Source organism: Delphinapterus leucas, chromosome 4, assembly GCF_059928025.1.
Source record: "Delphinapterus leucas isolate spDelLeu-1000000601 "Yukka" chromosome 4, BTC_Dleu_Yukka2, whole genome shotgun sequence".
NCBI classification, from domain to species: Eukaryota; Metazoa; Chordata; class Mammalia; order Artiodactyla; family Monodontidae; genus Delphinapterus; species Delphinapterus leucas.
The window spans coordinates 136687953-136710234 of NC_143132.1; positions in this window are offsets into that span (position 1 = coordinate 136687953).

A 22282-nucleotide genomic window follows, 5' to 3' on the forward strand; every position below is an offset into this window, starting at 1 on the left:
TAGGATTCAAGCAGAAAGATAGGACCATGTAAGTGATATAAAGGATTTATTGCAGGGGACAAGACCTCATGCAATTGTGGGAGCTGGTTGAGCAGTGTATGTGAGTCTGCTGCCCTGTGTCTGTGCTGGGCCTGAGGTCACTGAGGCCTGCAGTCCAGAAGGGAAGATGAATGTGAAGCAGGGGCAATAAAGGACAAACTAGAATCACAAAGACAAACTGGAACCCACAGCAGTCAATGTCTCCAAACCTCCAACCTCAACAATGTGGGTGACCTGCTGGCACACTACACTCTAACGCTGCTCATGAACTTGGCCCAGAATTCAGAAAGTTAAGGAGAAGCTCCAGTGGGAAGTGGACAGAGTTGTGAGCCTGGGGCTGCCCAAAGCCAAGGTGGGCCATGAGATTGGTGAGTGTGAGTGGACTGTAGCTGCACCTGCCCTGAAATACGTCACTTACACTTTCACGCCTCCTGCACCTTTCCTGTGAGTGCAGCCCTAACCCAGAACCATGCAGGGAAGGGAATTCTGGGAGATGTAGTTCCATCTTAGCTAAAGAGACTTCATACCCACCACCACCTCTATGAATTAAATTATCCTCCTTATCCTCCCAAAAACGTCATATTCAGTGTGCTAGCCAAAGGGTTCGCAGGTTGGCTATTTTTTGGAGATTTTTAGGAACGCTTAGAGGGGGGCATGTATGTCAGCAAAGACAATATTTCATGAAAGAAATTAGCAGAGGCATTCGTGGAAGGCCACACTGAAAGCGGTGTACACAGTAACTTTTAAGGACCAAACTTTCACATAAATGAGGCACATCTCTACCTGAAATTGTAACTTCTGAACTAGGACACTGCAATCTGAATAACTTGAAAGTATTTTGTAGAAGAGCTCTTGTTTCACTTAGACAATAAACTGAACCTTGGGAAAACCTAGATTTGATAGAAATAGAGAGGGAAAGGAAAAGAGAAAGGGAGAAAGAGAGTTTGAAAATAAAATACAGCACTTACTGTGACCTCAGGGCTAAGTAGAGCAGACAAATTTCCCTTGAAGGTTCTTGAGATATGAACTGCAAAGGCAATTACTAAAAGTACCGTTTGGTTAATCTTCCGCTTGACAATTCACTTGGGTGCCCTTTGACTGGGACATTCTCCACACCACCCCACACCGCCACCCTTGCTCTTAATAAAGTTAACATGCACAGTTCCCGACTTTCTTATCCGTCTGCAGGCTTAACAAAACTTGAAAGACTTCCCTAGACCACATGCCACAGAAGAGAAATTCTGGGCACGGGACAGGTGGATTTGCAGCTTTGCTCACGGGGCTAAATCCAGAGGCCATTTCTTCCAGAACAGAAAAACAGAGGCTAATATTAGCTTTATTTTGCTTTGTTGTTAGGTGGATACTAAAAAGGGACTAAAATCAATGTCCCAGTGACCATCTAGGGAATGAACAGCATCACCTGGTGCTGTGCCCTGTTGGGAGCAGTGAGAGGCATTGGGTTTGCTATAGAGGTAGAGTTTATCTTGGTCTGTGAATCAGGCAACGTCTGTTCACTTAGTTGGAGGCTGAGGAGTTTACCATCCAGTGAGACAAGTGCTTACATGTTCCTGCCATTTCTACAATATACGTTTGGTTTTTTGAGGTGGCATGCTTCATTAATGAATATTTTCTAATATCAGAACATAGACGTTGGTTTGCATTTTTGGTAAAAAGTACATAACATTAATTTTATCATTGTAATCATTTTTAAGTGTACAGTTCATTAGTATTAAGTATATGAAACTCTACATTAATTAAAAACCAATTCCTTCCTCCCCTCAGCCCTTGACAAGTACTCCTTTTTCTTTCATTTTTTTAAGCCATTTTATTGAGGTATGATTGTCATAAAAAACTGTGCATATCTATAAAAAAGAAACAATAATTTGATCAGTTAGAAAATAAGTATACACTCATGAAACTTCTACTACATTCAAAGCCATCCAACATCTCACCTCCAAAAGCTCCCTCCTACCCCCTTTATATTTTTAAATTTTTATTTTAATATAATTTTTCTTTTGTGGTAAGAGCACTGAACATAAGATCTACTGACCTAGCAAATTTTCAAGTATACAGTACAGTACTGTCAACTACATATAGGCCTTATGTTGTACAGGAGGTCTCCAGAATTTATTCTTCTGCTCTAACTGGAACTTTGTACACTTTGACCAATACCTTCCCATTTCCCTGTCTGTCCAGGCCCAGGTAACCACTATTCTATCTACTATCCTATTCTGTGAGTTTATTAGATTCCTCATAAAAGTGGGATCATACAGTATTTGTCCTTCTGTGTCTGGCTTATTTCACTTAACATAATGTCCTCCAGGCCCATCTGCCTTGCCGCAAAAGGTAGGATATCCTTCTTTTTAAAGGCTGAATAATATTCCATGTATATATATGTATATATATATATATATCACATTACCTTTAGCCATTCGTCAATGGACCTTTGGGTTGCTTCCATTTTTTAACTATTGTAAATAATGCTGTAGTGCACACGAGTGTGAAAATATCTTTTCAAGATCCTGCTTTGAATTCTTTTGGATATATAACCAGAAGTGGGATTGCTGTATCATATGCTAATTTCATTTTTAAATTTTTGAGGAATCTCCACACTGTTTTCCATAATGGCTGCACCATTTTACATTCCCACTAGCAGGGGGATGTACAAGGGTCCTAACTTCTCTGCATCCTCACCAACATTTCTTATCTTCTATTTTTTGATAGTGGCTATCCTAATGGACGTGAGGTGATATTGATACAAACAGAACCCTGTGGGGCTGCTGGGCACAAAAGTCTTTCTGTGTCCCCCATTTCTTTTCTTTAAAAAAAATATTTATTTGGTTGCACTGGGTCTTAGTTGCAGCAGGCACACTCCTCATTTGTGGCATGCATTAGTTGCGGCATGCACGTGAGATCTAGTTCTCTGACCAGAGATCAAACCTGGGCTCCCTACATTGGGAGTACAGAGACTTATCCACTGTGCCTCCAGGAAAGTCCCCTGTCCCCCATTTCTTGATTATAGGAAATAAGCTTCATGTAGCCTCCATGATCTTCCCTGACGGCAGGTTCAAAGAGATGTTAATTAGGGAAGGGAGGGGATATGAGATAAGGGAGAAACAGTCAAAAGTAACAATAGTGCAGCCTTGGGGCAGGGTCCAGTTTCCCCCTCAAGGGATATACAGTACAATGTCTTTGAGTTGTTTTGCAGACACTTGAAACCCCCCACCAGGTGGGAGAAGTTAACTGTATGCTGCCCACAAGCCGGGAGTAGACACCAGACCAGTTGGAACCAGAAGGTTGAAGATGCTGACTCCCACTTACCTCACCACTAACCAATCAGAAGAATGTCCATAAGCTGATCATCCCCTCTTTGAGTCATTACTATAAAACTCCTCACTACCCGCTCCAGGTAAGGACACAGCTTTGTGGGCATTAGCCTGTTGTGGCCCCCTTTGCCTGGCAAAGCAATAAAGCTATTCTTTTCTACTTCACCCAAAACTCTGTCTCCAAGAATTAATTCAGTCTCAGGGTACAGAGACCAGATTCGGCATACTAACATCAATGCACTACTCACCCAAGGTTTCCTGGCAAACCTCTGCACGCGTCAATTTGTGGAGGGAATACCGGAACCTCACTTGGGTCGTTGTGGAACAGTAGAGTGTTCCCTTGATGTATAGAGGGCGCCGGGAGGCCTCCTGCATGGCGTAGTAAACAGAGTGTTTCTCTAGGCAAACTCCCTTTCCCCGCACGTAGCCATTCTACTTGTGAAGAGAACACGAGGAACCGCACTGTTTCTCAGGACACTCTGAGGCCGCACTTTCAGCTCTCCCACCGGGAAAATAATGCTCTTGGCTTTAGGTAACCAATATCAAAATTGAACCCAGCACATGCACTTGTACTTTCTGACCAACAAAAAGAGACTCAAGCAGCACCCTGGACCTTCGCTGATAAGACTTTGGCACCAGGGTGGTCCTGCGTGGGCTGAATGGCCTCAACGACGTAATTCATGGGGATGGGCCAAACTGTCCTTGTGTCTTACGAAACCCGGGGTAGCGTTCAGGGGCAATTTGCACATTTGTCAGGCTGCCTCTGAAGTCGACCTTCTGCTTGGCAGAGCGAGCGAGCGAGCGAGAGAGAGAGAGACAGAGAGAGACAGAGAGACAGAGAGAGAGGGACAGAGAGAGAGACACAGAGAGAGAGGGACAGAGAGAGAGAGACAGAGAGAGAGAGAGAGAGAGAGAGAGAGAGAGAGAGAGAGGCGGCAGGGAAGTGTTCCCAGCATGAACCGTAAACACTGTGTTTCTTCATTGCAGCAGTTGTTCAGCAGTTGGGGACCATTGGCATAACACCGAAGACCTGCTAGGCCTGTGTTCGGGAGGACTTTTGAAAGCTCGGCAGTCTAGACGGGCAGCGAAGGGAGCAGAGTGTTGCCTTTCATTCTTCTCGCAGAGAAACGATCCGAAGGGCCTAGGTACCTGTATTTGGTGGGGTCCCCTAAGAATTGGGTACACGTTGGGTACACAGTGTTTTTCCATGCGAGGTGGTGAGGACCCAGGCGTCCTAGGAGTCCTGAACCAGCACCCTGGCGTCAAGCCACTGCTTTGACTAAGGCTTCTGGGCAAATGCTGCATGCCCGCAGGCACTGTGCATGCCGTTCCTGGACCCTGTTTTGATCTTCGTGACCAGTGTGGTCTGCCCTTTATGCGAAGGGGGCTCTGGCACGCCTCAGGCAAGGAAGTGGAAAGACCTTTCTTCTTTCTTGTATAGCACCCTTTCCCTTGAGACACGTTCCAGCATGCAAGGAAAGACTAGCGGAACGCTGTGTTTAGGCACCTTTGAGGCTACGAGGATTCTTCGTTCAACTAGGGACAAGCCAACGTTTCTCCTAAGGTCCCGGCATCAAGGTGGAACGCAGCCCCCACGTACGTGTCGTTTCTCAAGCACCAGAAGAGACACAAGAAGCACCGTGGTACCTTCTCAGAATAACACCTTGCGCAGGGAGATGAGCACTGTCCGAGCGACATAGGCGTTTTAAGGCGCTAGCTGGATCTGGGTGTCCTTGAACCTGCCAAAAGACTAGCAGGGTTCGGGAGGAAACCGTTCATTTTCCAGACGGCATCTAAAGTCGAGCTTCTGCTGGGCAGGGAGAGAGAGGGCAGGTATGTAAACCGAGAATGAACAGTCAGCACAGAGTTTGTTACATTGCAGCTCAGGGTCAGCCCTGAGAGCCACTGGCAATACACCGAAGACTTTCCAGAACTCGGGTCGGGGCACAGTTGAAAGGCTCGTCAATCTCTCTAGCCAACGAAGGCAACAGTTTGCTGCCTTTCACACTGCGTTCCAAGAGATGATCCGGAGGTACCTGGGTAGCCGAACGGTGCTCAATCGGTCAACAGGAGTCATTGAGTGCACAGTGTTCCTCCAAAGGGACATGGTGGGGCAGAGGGAGTCCTAGGAGAAGCAGTCCAGCGTTAATGCGCTACTTTCCCTAAGCGTTCATGGAAATCGTTTGTACACGTCAAGTCGTGCGTGGAAACCCTGACATTCCGTTGAGCCTGGGGGACAGGTCTGGCTTTCCCGTTATGTGAACAAGGGCTGCTGGAGGCCTCCTGTAACGAGTAGGAGACTGTCTGTTAGCCTAGGAAACCTGCCGTTCAATCAACCGGCATTACCACTGTGAAGAGGGCTGTTTTTCACTCGAATCTGAGGCCGCAAGGGTCCTGCTTTCCCGTTGGGAAAATAATGCTTTTCTCATTAGGCCCCTAGGCCAGACTTGACGCAGCACACGTACGTGTAGCTTCTGACTGGCGAAAAGAGACTCAAGGAGCACCCTGGACCTTCCCTGATAAAACTTTGGCACGCAGGGAGCTGAAAGGCGTGACCGACGTAATTCCTTAGGTGAGGCCAAAAAGTGTCCTTTTATCCTACCAGAGCTCAGGCAGTGTTGCAGGGGCAACAAGTCCGTTTGTCAGGCTGCGCCTAAAGTCGACGGTCTGCTTGGCAAGCGAGGGCAGCTTCGTGTTCCCAGTGCGAACGCAAAGCAGAGGGTGTTTTCGTTGCGGTCCTGGTTCAGCAGCGGGGACCGCTTGCGGTCCACCTGAGACCTGCCAGAGCCGTGTTCGGGAGGACTTCTGAAAGACGGGCAATGCCACGGTGCAACAAAGAGAGCAGTGTTTTGCCTTGAATTCACTCTTCGTTCCAAGAGACGATGCGAAGGGCCTAGGTGCCTGTATGTTGGTAGGTCGCCTAAGACGTGACAACCGGTACACGTGGTGTTTCCGTGAGACGTGGCGAGGACGTGGGAGTCCCAGGAGTCCTGAAAAGCCCACTAGCGTTTAGCCACTGCTTTGAGTAGGGCTCCCTGGGAAATGCTGCACGCCTGCCTGGCATTTGTGGGTGCAATCCCTGGACCTTGCCTTCAGCTTGGCGCTCAGTGTCGTGTTCCTTTTATGTAAAGGCGGCTCTGGGATGCCCCAGGAATGGAAGTGGAAACCCACTACTGCTCTCAAGAACATTCCACTTTCCTTCCAAAGACATTCCAGCATGCAAGAATGGACTGACAGAGCACTGTATTTCAGGCAGCTTTCACGCTGAACGATCCTTCTTTCCCGTTGGGAGGTACTACAGTTCTCTAAGGGTCCCAGTCTCAGAGTGGCACACAGCCCACGTGCGTATAGTTTCTCAGGAACCAAAGGGGACCCGAGGAGGACTGTGGCACCTTCTCTGAGTAATTTTGTAGCCAGGGAGTTGTGCACTGTGCGAATGGCATGAACTCTTAAAGGTGCTAGGTATCAGACTTAGGTGCTCCCTGAACCTGCCAAAAGCCTAGCAGTGTTCAGGGGGGAAACTGTCCATTTCCCAGACTGCAGCAAAGGTCGAGTTACCGCTTGCCAGGAAGAGCCGGTAGGGAAGTACACTACGCACCGTGTCTCACATGGCTCCTCAGCGTCAGCAGTGGGAGCCCCTGGCATGCCCCCTAGGACCTTCTACACCTCTGTTCAGGGGCACTTTTGAATGTCGTGCCTATCTAGCTGTACAGCAAAGAGGAGACTTTGTCGCTTCTCACTCTGCATTCAAAGAGGTGATCCGGAGGACTTTGACAGCGGAAAGGTGCTCGGGGGGCTAAGAAGAGTTTCGGTACACAGTGTTCTTCCAAGGGACGTGGTGAGGCAGCGGGGACCCTAGGAAAGGCATACTAACATCAATGCACTACTCGCCCAAGGTTTCCTGGCAAACCTCTGCACGCGTCAATTCGTGGAGGGAATACCGGAACCTCACTTGGGTCGTTGTGGAACAGTAGAGTGTTCCCTTGATGTATAGAGGGCGCCGGGAGGCCTCCTGCACGGCGTAGTAAACAGAGTGTTTCTCTAGGCAAACTCCCTTTCCCCGCACGTAGCCATTCTACTTGTGAAGAGAACACGAGGAACCGCACTGTTTCTCAGGACACTCTGAGGCCGCACTTTCAGCTCTCCCGCCGCGAAAATAATGCTCTTGGCTTTAGGTAACCAATATCAAAATTGAACCCAGCACATGCACTTGTACTTTCTGACCAACAAAAAGAGACTCAAGCAGCACCCTGGACCTTCGCTGATAAGACTTTGGCACCAGGGTGGTCCTGCGTGGGCTGAATGGCCTCAACGACGTAATTCCCGGGGATGGGCCAAACTGTCCTTGTGTCTTACGAAACCCGGGGTAGCGTTCAGGGGCAAATTGCACATTTGTCAGGCTGCCTCTGAAGTCGACCTTCTGCTTGGCAGAGCGAGCGAGTGAGCGAGAGAGAGAGAGACAGAGAGAGACAGAGAGACAGAGAGAGAGGGACAGAGAGAGAGAGACAGAGAGAGAGGGACAGAGAGAGAGAGACAGAGAGAGAGGGACGAGAGAGAGAGAGAGAGAGAGAGAGAGAGAGGCGGCAGGGAAGTGTTCCCAGCATGAACCGTAAACACTGTGTTTCTTCATTGCAGCAGTTGTTCAGCAGTTGGGGACCATTGGCATAACACCGAAGACCTGCTAGGCCTGTGTTCGGGAGGACTTTTGAAAGCTCGGCAGTCTAGACGGGCAGCGAAGGGAGCAGAGTGTTGCCTTTCATTCTTCTCGCAGAGAAACGATCCGAAGGGCCTAGGTACCTGTATTTGGTTGGGTCCCCTAAGAATTGGGTACACGTTGGGTACACAGTGTTTTTCCATGCGAGGTGGTGAGGACCCAGGAGTCCTAGGAGTCCTGAACCAGCACCCTAGCGTCAAGCCACTGCTTTGACTAAGGCTTCTGGGCAAATGCTGCATGCCCGCAGGCACTGTGCATGCCGTTCCTGGACCCTGTTTTGATCTTCGTGACCAGTGTGGTCTGCCCTTTATGCGAAGGGGGCTCTGGCACGCCTCAGGCAAGGAAGTGGAAAGACCTTTCTTCTTTCTTGTATAGCACCCTTTCCCTTGAGACACGTTCCAGCATGCAAGGAAAGACTAGCGGAACGCTGTGTTTAGGCACCTTTGAGGCTACGAGGATTCTTCGTTCAACTAGGGACAAGCCAACGTTTCTCCTAAGGTCCCGGCATCAAGGTGGAACGCAGCCCCCACGTACGTGTCGTTTCTCAAGCACCAGAAGAGACACAAGAAGCACCGTGGTACCTTCTCAGAATAACACCTTGCGCAGGGAGATGAGCACTGTCCGAGCGACATAGGCGTTTTAAGGCGCTAGCTGGATCTGGGTGTCCTTGAACCTGCCAAAAGACTAGCAGGGTTCGGGAGGAAACCGTTCATTTTCCAGACGGCATCTAAAGTCGAGCTTCTGCTGGGCAGGGAGAGAGAGGGCAGGTATGTAAACCGAGAATGAACAGTCAGCACAGAGTTTGTTACATTGCAGCTCAGGGTCAGCCCTGAGAGCCACTGGCAATACACCGAAGACTTTCCAGAACTCGGGTCGGGGCACAGTTGAAAGGCTCGTCAATCTCTCTAGCCAACGAAGGCAACAGTTTGCTGCCTTTCACACTGCGTTCCAAGAGATGATCCGGAGGTACCTGGGTAGCCGAACGGTGCTCAATCGGTCAACAGGAGTCATTGAGTGCACAGTGTTCCTCCAAAGGGACATGGTGGGGCAGAGGGAGTCCTAGGAGAAGCAGTCCAGCGTTAATGCGCTACTTTCCCTAAGCGTTCATGGAAATCGTTTGTACACGTCAAGTCGTGCGTGGAAACCCTGACATTCCGTTGAGCCTGGGGGACAGGTCTGGCTTTCCCGTTATGTGAACAAGGGCTGCTGGAGGCCTCCTGTAACGAGTAGGAGACTGTCTGTTAGCCTAGGAAACCTGCCGTTCAATCAACCGGCATTACCACTGTGAAGAGGGCTGTTTTTCACTCGAATCTGAGGCCGCAAGGGTCCTGCTTTCCCGTTGGGAAAATAATGCTTTTCTCATTAGGCCCCTAGGCCAGACTTGACGCAGCACACGTACGTGTAGCTTCTGACCGGCGAAAAGAGACTCAAGGAGCACCCTGGACCTTCCCTGATAAAACTTTGGCACGCAGGGAGCTGAAAGGCGTGACCGACGTAATTCCTTAGGTGAGGCCAAAAAGTGTCCTTTTATCCTACCAGAGCTCAGGCAGTGTTGCAGGGGCAACAAGTCCGTTTGTCAGGCTGCGCCTAAAGTCGACGGTCTGCTTGGCAAGCGAGGGCAGCTTCGTGTTCCCAGTGCGAACGCTAAGCAGAGGGTGTTTTCGTTGCGGTCCTGGTTCAGCAGCGGGGACCGCTTGCGGTCCACCTGAGACCTGCCAGAGCCGTGTTCGGGAGGACTTCTGAAAGACGGGCAATGCCACGGTGCAACAAAGAGAGCAGTGTTTTGCCTTGAATTCACTCTTCGTTCCAAGAGACGATGCGAAGGGCCTAGGTGCCTGTATGTTGGTAGGTCGCCTAAGACGTGACAACCGGTACACGTGGTGTTTCCGTGAGACGTGGCGAGGACGTGGGAGTCCCAGGAGTCCTGAAAAGCCCACTAGCGTTTAGCCACTGCTTTGAGTAGGGCTCCCTGGGAAATGCTGCACGCCTGCCTGGCATTTGTGGGTGCAATCCCTGGACCTTGCCTTCAGCTTGGCGCTCAGTGTCGTGTTCCTTTTATGTAAAGGCGGCTCTGGGATGCCCCAGGAATGGAAGTGGAAACCCACTACTGCTCTCAAGAACATTCCACTTTCCTTCCAAAGACATTCCAGCACGCAAGAATGGACTGACAGAGCACTGTATTTCAGGCAGCTTTCACGCTGAACGATCCTTCTTTCCCGTTGGGAGGTACTACAGTTCTCTAAGGGTCCCAGTCTCAGAGTGGCACACAGCCCACGTGCGTATAGTTTCTCAGGAACCAAAGGGGACCCGAGGAGGACTGTGGCACCTTCTCTGAGTAATTTTGTAGCCAGGGAGTTGTGCACTGTGCGAATGGCATGAACTCTTAAAGGTGCTAGGTATCAGACTTAGGTGCTCCCTGAACCTGCCAAAAGCCTAGCAGTGTTCAGGGGGGAAACTGTCCATTTCCCAGACTGCAGCAAAGGTCGAGTTACCGCTTGCCAGGAAGAGCCGGTAGGGAAGTACACTACGCACCGTGTCTCACATGGCTCCTCAGCGTCAGCAGTGGGAGCCCCTGGCATGCCCCCTAGGACCTTCTACACCTCTGTTCAGGGGCACTTTTGAATGTCGTGCCTATCTAGCTGTACAGCAAAGAGGAGACTTTGTCGCTTCTCACTCTGCATTCAAAGAGGTGATCCGGAGGACTTTGACAGCGGAAAGGTGCTCGGGGGGCTAAGAAGAGTTTCGGTACACAGTGTTCTTCCAAGGGACGTGGTGAGGCAGCGGGGACCCTAGGAAAGGCATACTAACATCAATGCACTACTCGCCCAAGGTTTCCTGGCAAACCTCTGCACGCGTCAATTCGTGGAGGGAATACCGGAACCTCACTTGGGTCGTTGTGGAACAGTAGAGTGTTCCCTTGATGTATAGAGGGCGCCGGGAGGCCTCCTGCACGGCGTAGTAAACAGAGTGTTTCTCTAGGCAAACTCCCTTTCCCCGCACGTAGCCATTCTACTTTTGAAGAGAACACGAGGAACCGCACTGTTTCTCAGGACACTCTGAGGCCGCACTTTCAGCTCTCCCGCCGCGAAAATAATGCTCTTGGCTTTAGGTAACCAATATCAAAATTGAACCCAGCACATGCACTTGTACTTTCTGACCAACAAAAAGAGACTCAAGCAGCACCCTGGACCTTCGCTGATAAGACTTTGGCACCAGGGTGGTCCTGCGTGGGCTGAATGGCCTCAGCGACGTAATTCCCGGGGATGGGCCAAACTGTCCTTGTGTCTTACGAAACCCGGGGTAGCGTTCAGGGGCAAATTGCACATTTGTCAGGCTGCCTCTGAAGTCGACCTTCTGCTTGGCAGAGCGAGCGAGCGAGCGAGAGAGAGAGAGACAGAGAGAGACAGAGAGACAGAGAGAGAGGGACAGAGAGAGAGAGACAGAGAGAGAGGGACAGAGAGAGAGAGACAGAGAGAGAGGGACAGAGAGAGAGAGAGAGAGAGAGAGAGAGAGAGAGAGAGAGAGGCGGCAGGGAAGTGTTCCCAGCATGAACCGTAAACACTGTGTTTCTTCATTGCAGCAGTTGTTCAGCAGTTGGGGACCATTGGCATAACACCGAAGACCTGCTAGGCCTGTGTTCGGGAGGACTTTTGAAAGCTCGGCAGTCTAGACGGGCAGCGAAGGGAGCAGAGTGTTGCCTTTCATTCTTCTCGCAGAGAAACGATCCGAAGGGCCTAGGTACCTGTATTTGGTTGGGTCCCCTAAGAATTGGGTACACGTTGGGTACACAGTGTTTTTCCATGCGAGGTGGTGAGGACCCAGGAGTCCTAGGAGTCCTGAACCAGCACCCTGGCGTCAAGCCACTGCTTTGACTAAGGCTTCTGGGCAAATGCTGCATGCCCGCAGGCACTGTGCATGCCGTTCCTGGACCCTGTTTTGATCTTCGTGACCAGTGTGGTCTGCCCTTTATGCGAAGGGGGCTCTGGCACGCCTCAGGCAAGGAAGTGGAAAGACCTTTCTTCTTTCTTGTATAGCACCCTTTCCCTTGAGACACGTTCCAGCATGCAAGGAAAGACTAGCGGAACGCTGTGTTTAGGCACCTTTGAGGCTACGAGGATTCTTCGTTCAACTAGGGACAAGCCAACGTTTCTCCTAAGGTCCCGGCATCAAGGTGGAACGCAGCCCCCACGTACGTGTCGTTTCTCAAGCACCAGAAGAGACACAAGAAGCACCGTGGTACCTTCTCAGAATAACACCTTGCGCAGGGAGATGAGCACTGTCCGAGCGACATAGGCGTTTTAAGGCGCTAGCTGGATCTGGGTGTCCTTGAACCTGCCAAAAGACTAGCAGGGTTCGGGAGGAAACCGTTCATTTTCCAGACGGCATCTAAAGTCGAGCTTCTGCTGGGCAGGGAGAGAGAGGGCAGGTATGTAAACCGAGAATGAACAGTCAGCACAGAGTTTGTTACATTGCAGCTCAGGGTCAGCCCTGAGAGCCACTGGCAATACACCGAAGACTTTCCAGAACTCGGGTCGGGGCACAGTTGAAAGGCTCGTCAATCTCTCTAGCCAACGAAGGCAACAGTTTGCTGCCTTTCACACTGCGTTCCAAGAGATGATCCGGAGGTACCTGGGTAGCCGAACGGTGCTCAATCGGTCAACAGGAGTCATTGAGTGCACAGTGTTCCTCCAAAGGGACATGGTGGGGCAGAGGGAGTCCTAGGAGAAGCAGTCCAGCGTTAATGCGCTACTTTCCCTAAGCGTTCATGGAAATCGTTTGTACACGTCAAGTCGTGCGTGGAAACCCTGACATTCCGTTGAGCCTGGGGGACAGGTCTGGCTTTCCCGTTATGTGAACAAGGGCTGCTGGAGGCCTCCTGTAACGAGTAGGAGACTGTCTGTTAGCCTAGGAAACCTGCCGTTCAATCAACCGGCATTACCACTGTGAAGAGGGCTGTTTTTCACTCGAATCTGAGGCCGCAAGGGTCCTGCTTTCCCGTTGGGAAAATAATGCTTTTCTCATTAGGCCCCTAGGCCAGACTTGACGCAGCACACGTACGTGTAGCTTCTGACCGGCGAAAAGAGACTCAAGGAGCACCCTGGACCTTCCCTGATAAAACTTTGGCACGCAGGGAGCTGAAAGGCGTGACCGACGTAATTCCTTAGGTGAGGCCAAAAAGTGTCCTTTTATCCTACCAGAGCTCAGGCAGTGTTGCAGGGGCAACAAGTCCGTTTGTCAGGCTGCGCCTAAAGTCGACGGTCTGCTTGGCAAGCGAGGGCAGCTTCGTGTTCCCAGTGCGAACGCTAAGCAGAGGGTGTTTTCGTTGCGGTCCTGGTTCAGCAGCGGGGACCGCTTGCGGTCCACCTGAGACCTGCCAGAGCCGTGTTCGGGAGGACTTCTGAAAGACGGGCAATGCCACGGTGCAACAAAGAGAGCAGTGTTTTGCCTTGAATTCACTCTTCGTTCCAAGAGACGATGCGAAGGGCCTAGGTGCCTGTATGTTGGTAGGTCGCCTAAGACGTGACAACCGGTACACGTGGTGTTTCCGTGAGACGTGGCGAGGACGTGGGAGTCCCAGGAGTCCTGAAAAGCCCACTAGCGTTTAGCCACTGCTTTGAGTAGGGCTCCCTGGGAAATGCTGCACGCCTGCCTGGCATTTGTGGGTGCAATCCCTGGACCTTGCCTTCAGCTTGGCGCTCAGTGTCGTGTTCCTTTTATGTAAAGGCGGCTCTGGGATGCCCCAGGAATGGAAGTGGAAACCCACTACTGCTCTCAAGAACATTCCACTTTCCTTCCAAAGACATTCCAGCATGCAAGAATGGACTGACAGAGCACTGTATTTCAGGCAGCTTTCACGCTGAACGATCCTTCTTTCCCGTTGGGAGGTACTACAGTTCTCTAAGGGTCCCAGTCTCAGAGTGGCACACAGCCCACGTGCGTATAGTTTCTCAGGAACCAAAGGGGACCCGAGGAGGACTGTGGCACCTTCTCTGAGTAATTTTGTAGCCAGGGAGTTGTGCACTGTGCGAATGGCATGAACTCTTAAAGGTGCTAGGTATCAGACTTAGGTGCTCCCTGAACCTGCCAAAAGCCTAGCAGTGTTCAGGGGGGAAACTGTCCATTTCCCAGACTGCAGCAAAGGTCGAGTTACCGCTTGCCAGGAAGAGCCGGTAGGGAAGTACACTACGCACCGTGTCTCACATGGCTCCTCAGCGTCAGCAGTGGGAGCCCCTGGCATGCCCCCTAGGACCTTCTACACCTCTGTTCAGGGGCACTTTTGAATGTCGTGCCTATCTAGCTGTACAGCAAAGAGGAGACTTTGTCGCTTCTCACTCTGCATTCAAAGAGGTGATCCGGAGGACTTTGACAGCGGAAAGGTGCTCGGGGGGCTAAGAAGAGTTTCGGTACACAGTGTTCTTCCAAGGGACGTGGTGAGGCAGCGGGGACCCTAGGAAAGGCATACTAACATCAATGCACTACTCGCCCAAGGTTTCCTGGCAAACCTCTGCACGCGTCAATTCGTGGAGGGAATACCGGAACCTCACTTGGGTCGTTGTGGAACAGTAGAGTGTTCCCTTGATGTATAGAGGGCGCCGGGAGGCCTCCTGCACGGCGTAGTAAACAGAGTGTTTCTCTAGGCAAACTCCCTTTCCCCGCACGTAGCCATTCTACTTGTGAAGAGAACACGAGGAACCGCACTGTTTCTCAGGACACTCTGAGGCCCCACTTTCAGCTCTCCCGCCGCGAAAATAATGCTCTTGGCTTTAGGTAACCAATATCAAAATTGAACCCAGCACATGCACTTGTACTTTCTGACCAACAAAAAGAGACTCAAGCAGCACCCTGGACCTTCGCTGATAAGACTTTGGCACCAGGGTGGTCCTGCGTGGGCTGAATGGCCTCAGCGACGTAATTCCCGGGGATGGGCCAAACTGTCCTTGTGTCTTACGAAACCCGGGGTAGCGTTCAGGGGCAAATTGCACATTTGTCAGGCTGCCTCTGAAGTCGACCTTCTGCTTGGCAGAGCGAGCGAGCGAGCGAGAGAGAGAGAGACAGAGAGAGACAGAGAGACAGAGAGAGAGGGACAGAGAGAGAGAGACAGAGAGAGGGGGACAGAGAGAGAGAGACAGAGAGAGAGGGACAGAGAGAGAGAGAGAGAGAGAGAGAGAGAGAGAGAGAGAGAGAGGCGGCAGGGAAGTGTTCCCAGCATGAACCGTAAACACTGTGTTTCTTCATTGCAGCAGTTGTTCAGCAGTTGGGGACCATTGGCATAACACCGAAGACCTGCTAGGCCTGTGTTCGGGAGGACTTTTGAAAGCTCGGCAGTCTAGACGGGCAGCGAAGGGAGCAGAGTGTTGCCTTTCATTCTTCTCACAGAGAAACGATCCGAAGGGCCTAGGTACCTGTATTTGGTTGGGTCCCCTAAGAATTGGGTACACGTTGGGTACACAGTGTTTTTCCATGCGAGGTGGTGAGGACCCAGGAGTCCTAGGAGTCCTGAACCAGCACCCTGGCGTCAAGCCACTGCTTTGACTAAGGCTTCTGGGCAAATGCTGCATGCCCGCAGGCACTGTGCATGCCGTTCCTGGACCCTGTTTTGATCTTCGTGACCAGTGTGGTCTGCCCTTTATGCGAAGGGGGCTCTGGCACGCCTCAGGCAAGGAAGTGGAAAGACCTTTCTTCTTTCTTGTATAGCACCCTTTCCCTTGAGACACGTTCCAGCATGCAAGGAAAGACTAGCGGAACGCTGTGTTTAGGCACCTTTGAGGCTACGAGGATTCTTCGTTCAACTAGGGACAAGCCAACGTTTCTCCTAAGGTCCCGGCATCAAGGTGGAACGCAGCCCCCACGTACGTGTCGTTTCTCAAGCACCAGAAGAGACACAAGAAGCACCGTGGTACCTTCTCAGAATAACACCTTGCGCAGGGAGATGAGCACTGTCCGAGCGACATAGGCGTTTTAAGGCGCTAGCTGGATCTGGGTGTCCTTGAACCTGCCAAAAGACTAGCAGGGTTCGGGAGGAAACCGTTCATTTTCCAGACGGCATCTAAAGTCGAGCTTCTGCTGGGCAGGGAGAGAGAGGGCAGGTATGTAAACCGAGAATGAACAGTCAGCACAGAGTTTGTTACATTGCAGCTCAGGGTCAGCCCTGAGAGCCACTGGCAATACACCGAAGACTTTCCAGAACTCGGGTCGGGGCACAGTTGAAAGGCTCGTCAATCTCTCTAGCCAACGAAGGCAACAGTTTGCTGCCTTTCACACTGCGTTCCAAGAGATGATCCGGAGGTACCTGGGTAGCCGAACGGTGCTCAATCGGTCAACAGGAGTCATTGAGTGCACAGTGTTCCTCCAAAGGGACATGGTGGGGCAGAGGGAGTCCTAGGAGAAGCAGTCCAGCGTTAATGCGCTACTTTCCCTAAGCGTTCATGGAAATCGTTTGTACACGTCAAGTCGTGCGTGGAAACCCTGACATTCCGTTGAGCCTGGGGGACAGGTCTGGCTTTCCCGTTATGTGAACAAGGGCTGCTGGAGGCCTCCTGTAACGAGTAGGAGACTGTCTGTTAGCCTAGGAAACCTGCCGTTCAATCAACCGGCATTACCACTGTGAAGAGGGCTGTTTTTCACTCGAATCTGAGGCCGCAAGGGTCCTGCTTTCCCGTTGGGAAAATAATGCTTTTCTCATTAGGCCCCTAGGCCAGACTTGACGCAGCACACGTACGTGTAGCTTCTGACCGGCGAAAAGAGACTCAAGGAGCACCCTGGACCTTCCCTGATAAAACTTTGGCACGCAGGGAGCTGAAAGGCGTGACCGACGTAATTCCTTAGGTGAGGCCAAAAAGTGTCCTTTTATCCTACCAGAGCTCAGGCAGTGTTGCAGGGGCAACAAGTCCGTTTGTCAGGCTGCGCCTAAAGTCGACGGTCTGCTTGGCAAGCGAGGGCAGCTTCGTGTTCCCAGTGCGAACGCTAAGCAGAGGGTGTTTTCGTTGCGGTCCTGGTTCAGCAGCGGGGACCGCTTGCGGTCCACCTGAGACCTGCCAGAGCCGTGTTCGGGAGGACTTCTGAAAGACGGGCAATGCCACGGTGCAACAAAGAGAGCAGTGTTTTGCCTTGAATTCACTCTTCGTTCCAAGAGACGATGCGAAGGGCCTAGGTGCCTGTATGTTGGTAGGTCGCCTAAGACGTGACAACCGGTACACGTGGTGTTTCCGTGAGACGTGGCGAGGACGTGGGAGTCCCAGGAGTCCTGAAAAGCCCACTAGCGTTTAGCCACTGCTTTGAGTAGGGCTCCCTGGGAAATGCTGCACGCCTGCCTGGCATTTGTGGGTGCAATCCCTGGACCTTGCCTTCAGCTTGGCGCTCAGTGTCGTGTTCCTTTTATGTAAAGGCGGCTCTGGGATGCCCCAGGAATGGAAGTGGAAACCCACTACTGCTCTCAAGAACATTCCACTTTCCTTCCAAAGACATTCCAGCATGCAAGAATGGACTGACAGAGCACTGTATTTCAGGCAGCTTTCACGCTGAACGATCCTTCTTTCCCGTTGGGAGGTACTACAGTTCTCTAAGGGTCCCAGTCTCAGAGTGGCACACAGCCCACGTGCGTATAGTTTCTCAGGAACCAAAGGGGACCCGAGGAGGACTGTGGCACCTTCTCTGAGTAATTTTGTAGCCAGGGAGTTGTGCACTGTGCGAATGGCATGAACTCTTAAAGGTGCTAGGTATCAGACTTAGGTGCTCCCTGAACCTGCCAAAAGCCTAGCAGTGTTCAGGGGGGAAACTGTCCATTTCCCAGACTGCAGCAAAGGTCGAGTTACCGCTTGCCAGGAAGAGCCGGTAGGGAAGTACACTACGCACCGTGTCTCACATGGCTCCTCAGCGTCAGCAGTGGGAGCCCCTGGCATGCCCCCTAGGACCTTCTACACCTCTGTTCAGGGGCACTTTTGAATGTCGTGCCTATCTAGCTGTACAGCAAAGAGGAGACTTTATCGCTTCTCACTCTGCATTCAAAGAGGTGATCCGGAGGACTTTGACAGCGGAAAGGTGCTCGGGGGGCTAAGAAGAGTTTCGGTACACAGTGTTCTTCCAAGGGACGTGGTGAGGCAGCGGGGACCCTAGGAAAGGCATACTAACATCAATGCACTACTCGCCCAAGGTTTCCTGGCAAACCTCTGCACGCGTCAATTCGTGGAGGGAATACCGGAACCTCACTTGGGTCGTTGTGGAACAGTAGAGTGTTCCCTTGATGTATAGAGGGCGCCGGGAGGCCTCCTGCACGGCGTAGTAAACAGAGTGTTTCTCTAGGCAAACTCCCTTTCCCCGCACGTAGCCATTCTACTTGTGAAGAGAACACGAGGAACCGCACTGTTTCTCAGGACACTCTGAGGCCGCACTTTCAGCTCTCCCGCCGCGAAAATAATGCTCTTGGCTTTAGGTAACCAATATCAAAATTGAACCCAGCACATGCACTTGTACTTTCTGACCAACAAAAAGAGACTCAAGCAGCACCCTGGACCTTCGCTGATAAGACTTTGGCACCAGGGTGGTCCTGCGTGGGCTGAATGGCCTCAACGACGTAATTCCCGGGGATGGGCCAAACTGTCCTTGTGTCTTACGAAACCCGGGGTAGCGTTCAGGGGCAAATTGCACATTTGTCAGGCTGCCTCTGAAGTCGACCTTCTGCTTGGCAGAGCGAGCGAGCGAGCGAGAGAGAGAGAGACAGAGAGAGACAGAGAGACAGAGAGAGAGGGACAGAGAGAGAGAGACAGAGAGAGGGGGACAGAGAGAGAGAGACAGAGAGAGAGGGACAGAGAGAGAGAGAGAGAGAGAGAGAGAGAGAGAGAGAGAGAGGCGGCAGGGAAGTGTTCCCAGCATGAACCGTAAACACTGTGTTTCTTCATTGCAGCAGTTGTTCAGCAGTTGGGGACCATTGGCATAACACCGAAGACCTGCTAGGCCTGTGTTCGGGAGGACTTTTGAAAGCTCGGCAGTCTAGACGGGCAGCGAAGGGAGCAAGTGTTGCCTTTCATTCTTCTCACAGAGAAACGATCCGAAGGGCCTAGGTACCTGTATTTGGTTGGGTCCCCTAAGAATTGGGTACACGTTGGGTACACAGTGTTTTTCCATGCGAGGTGGTGAGGACCCAGGAGTCCTAGGAGTCCTGAACCAGCACCCTAGCGTCAAGCCACTGCTTTGACTAAGGCTTCTGGGCAAATGCTGCATGCCCGCAGGCACTGTGCATGCCGTTCCTGGACCCTGTTTTGATCTTCGTGACCAGTGTGGTCTGCCCTTTATGCGAAGGGGGCTCTGGCACGCCTCAGGCAAGGAAGTGGAAAGACCTTTCTTCTTTCTTGTATAGCACCCTTTCCCTTGAGACACGTTCCAGCATGCAAGGAAAGACTAGCGGAACGCTGTGTTTAGGCACCTTTGAGGCTACGAGGATTCTTCGTTCAACTAGGGACAAGCCAACGTTTCTCCTAAGGTCCCGGCATCAAGGTGGAACGCAGCCCCCACGTACGTGTCGTTTCTCAAGCACCAGAAGAGACACAAGAAGCACCGTGGTACCTTCTCAGAATAACACCTTGCGCAGGGAGATGAGCACTGTCCGAGCGACATAGGCGTTTTAAGGCGCTAGCTGGATCTGGGTGTCCTTGAACCTGCCAAAAGACTAGCAGGGTTCGGGAGGAAACCGTTCATTTTCCAGACGGCATCTAAAGTCGAGCTTCTGCTGGGCAGGGAGAGAGAGGGCAGGTATGTAAACCGAGAATGAACAGTCAGCACAGAGTTTGTTACATTGCAGCTCAGGGTCAGCCCTGAGAGCCACTGGCAATACACCGAAGACTTTCCAGAACTCGGGTCGGGGCACAGTTGAAAGGCTCGTCAATCTCTCTAGCCAACGAAGGCAACAGTTTGCTGCCTTTCACACTGCGTTCCAAGAGATGATCCGGAGGTACCTGGGTAGCCGAACGGTGCTCAATCGGTCAACAGGAGTCATTGAGTGCACAGTGTTCCTCCAAAGGGACATGGTGGGGCAGAGGGAGTCCTAGGAGAAGCAGTCCAGCGTTAATGCGCTACTTTCCCTAAGCGTTCATGGAAATCGTTTGTACACGTCAAGTCGTGCGTGGAAACCCTGACATTCCGTTGAGCCTGGGGGACAGGTCTGGCTTTCCCGTTATGTGAACAAGGGCTGCTGGAGGCCTCCTGTAACGAGTAGGAGACTGTCTGTTAGCCTAGGAAACCTGCCGTTCAATCAACCGGCATTACCACTGTGAAGAGGGCTGTTTTTCACTCGAATCTGAGGCCGCAAGGGTCCTGCTTTCCCGTTGGGAAAATAATGCTTTTCTCATTAGGCCCCTAGGCCAGACTTGACGCAGCACACGTACGTGTAGCTTCTGACCGGCGAAAAGAGACTCAAGGAGCACCCTGGACCTTCCCTGATAAAACTTTGGCACGCAGGGAGCTGAAAGGCGTGACCGACGTAATTCCTTAGGTGAGGCCAAAAAGTGTCCTTTTATCCTACCAGAGCTCAGGCAGTGTTGCAGGGGCAACAAGTCCGTTTGTCAGGCTGCGCCTAAAGTCGACGGTCTGCTTGGCAAGCGAGGGCAGCTTCGTGTTCCCAGTGCGAACGCTAAGCAGAGGGTGTTTTCGTTGCGGTCCTGGTTCAGCAGCGGGGACCGCTTGCGGTCCACCTGAGACCTGCCAGAGCCGTGTTCGGGAGGACTTCTGAAAGACGGGCAATGCCACGGTGCAACAAAGAGAGCAGTGTTTTGCCTTGAATTCACTCTTCGTTCCAAGAGACGATGCGAAGGGCCTAGGTGCCTGTATGTTGGTAGGTCGCCTAAGACGTGACAACCGGTACACGTGGTGTTTCCGTGAGACGTGGCGAGGACGTGGGAGTCCCAGGAGTCCTGAAAAGCCCACTAGCGTTCAGCCACTGCTTTGAGTAGGGCTCCCTGGGAAATGCTGCACGCCTGCCTGGCATTTGTGGGTGCAATCCCTGGACCTTGCCTTCAGCTTGGCGCTCAGTGTCGTGTTCCTTTTATGTAAAGGCGGCTCTGGGATGCCCCAGGAATGGAAGTGGAAACCCACTACTGCTCTCAAGAACATTCCACTTTCCTTCCAAAGACATTCCAGCATGCAAGAATGGACTGACAGAGCACTGTATTTCAGGCAGCTTTCACGCTGAACGATCCTTCTTTCCCGTTGGGAGGTACTACAGTTCTCTAAGGGTCCCAGTCTCAGAGTGGCACACAGCCCACGTGCGTATAGTTTCTCAGGAACCAAAGGGGACCCGAGGAGGACTGTGGCACCTTCTCTGAGTAATTTTGTAGCCAGGGAGTTGTGCACTGTGCGAATGGCATGAACTCTTAAAGGTGCTAGGTATCAGACTTAGGTGCTCCCTGAACCTGCCAAAAGCCTAGCAGTGTTCAGGGGGGAAACTGTCCATTTCCCAGACTGCAGCAAAGGTCGAGTTACCGCTTGCCAGGAAGAGCCGGTAGGGAAGTACACTACGCACCGTGTCTCACATGGCTCCTCAGCGTCAGCAGTGGGAGCCCCTGGCATGCCCCCTAGGACCTTCTACACCTCTGTTCAGGGGCACTTTTGAATGTCGTGCCTATCTAGCTGTACAGCAAAGAGGAGACTTTGTCGCTTCTCACTCTGCATTCAAAGAGGTGATCCGGAGGACTTTGACAGCGGAAAGGTGCTCGGGGGGCTAAGAAGAGTTTCGGTACACAGTGTTCTTCCAAGGGACGTGGTGAGGCAGCGGGGACCCTAGGAAAGGCATACTAACATCAATGCACTACTCGCCCAAGGTTTCCTGGCAAACCTCTGCACGCGTCAATTCGTGGAGGGAATACCGGAACCTCACTTGGGTCGTTGTGGAACAGTAGAGTGTTCCCTTGATGTATAGAGGGCGCCGGGAGGCCTCCTGCACGGCGTAGTAAACAGAGTGTTTCTCTAGGCAAACTCCCTTTCCCCGCACGTAGCCATTCTACTTGTGAAGAGAACACGAGGAACCGCACTGTTTCTCAGGACACTCTGAGGCCGCACTTTCAGCTCTCCCGCCGCGAAAATAATGCTCTTGGCTTTAGGTAACCAATATCAAAATTGAACCCAGCACATGCACTTGTACTTTCTGACCAACAAAAAGAGACTCAAGCAGCACCCTGGACCTTCGCTGATAAGACTTTGGCACCAGGGTGGTCCT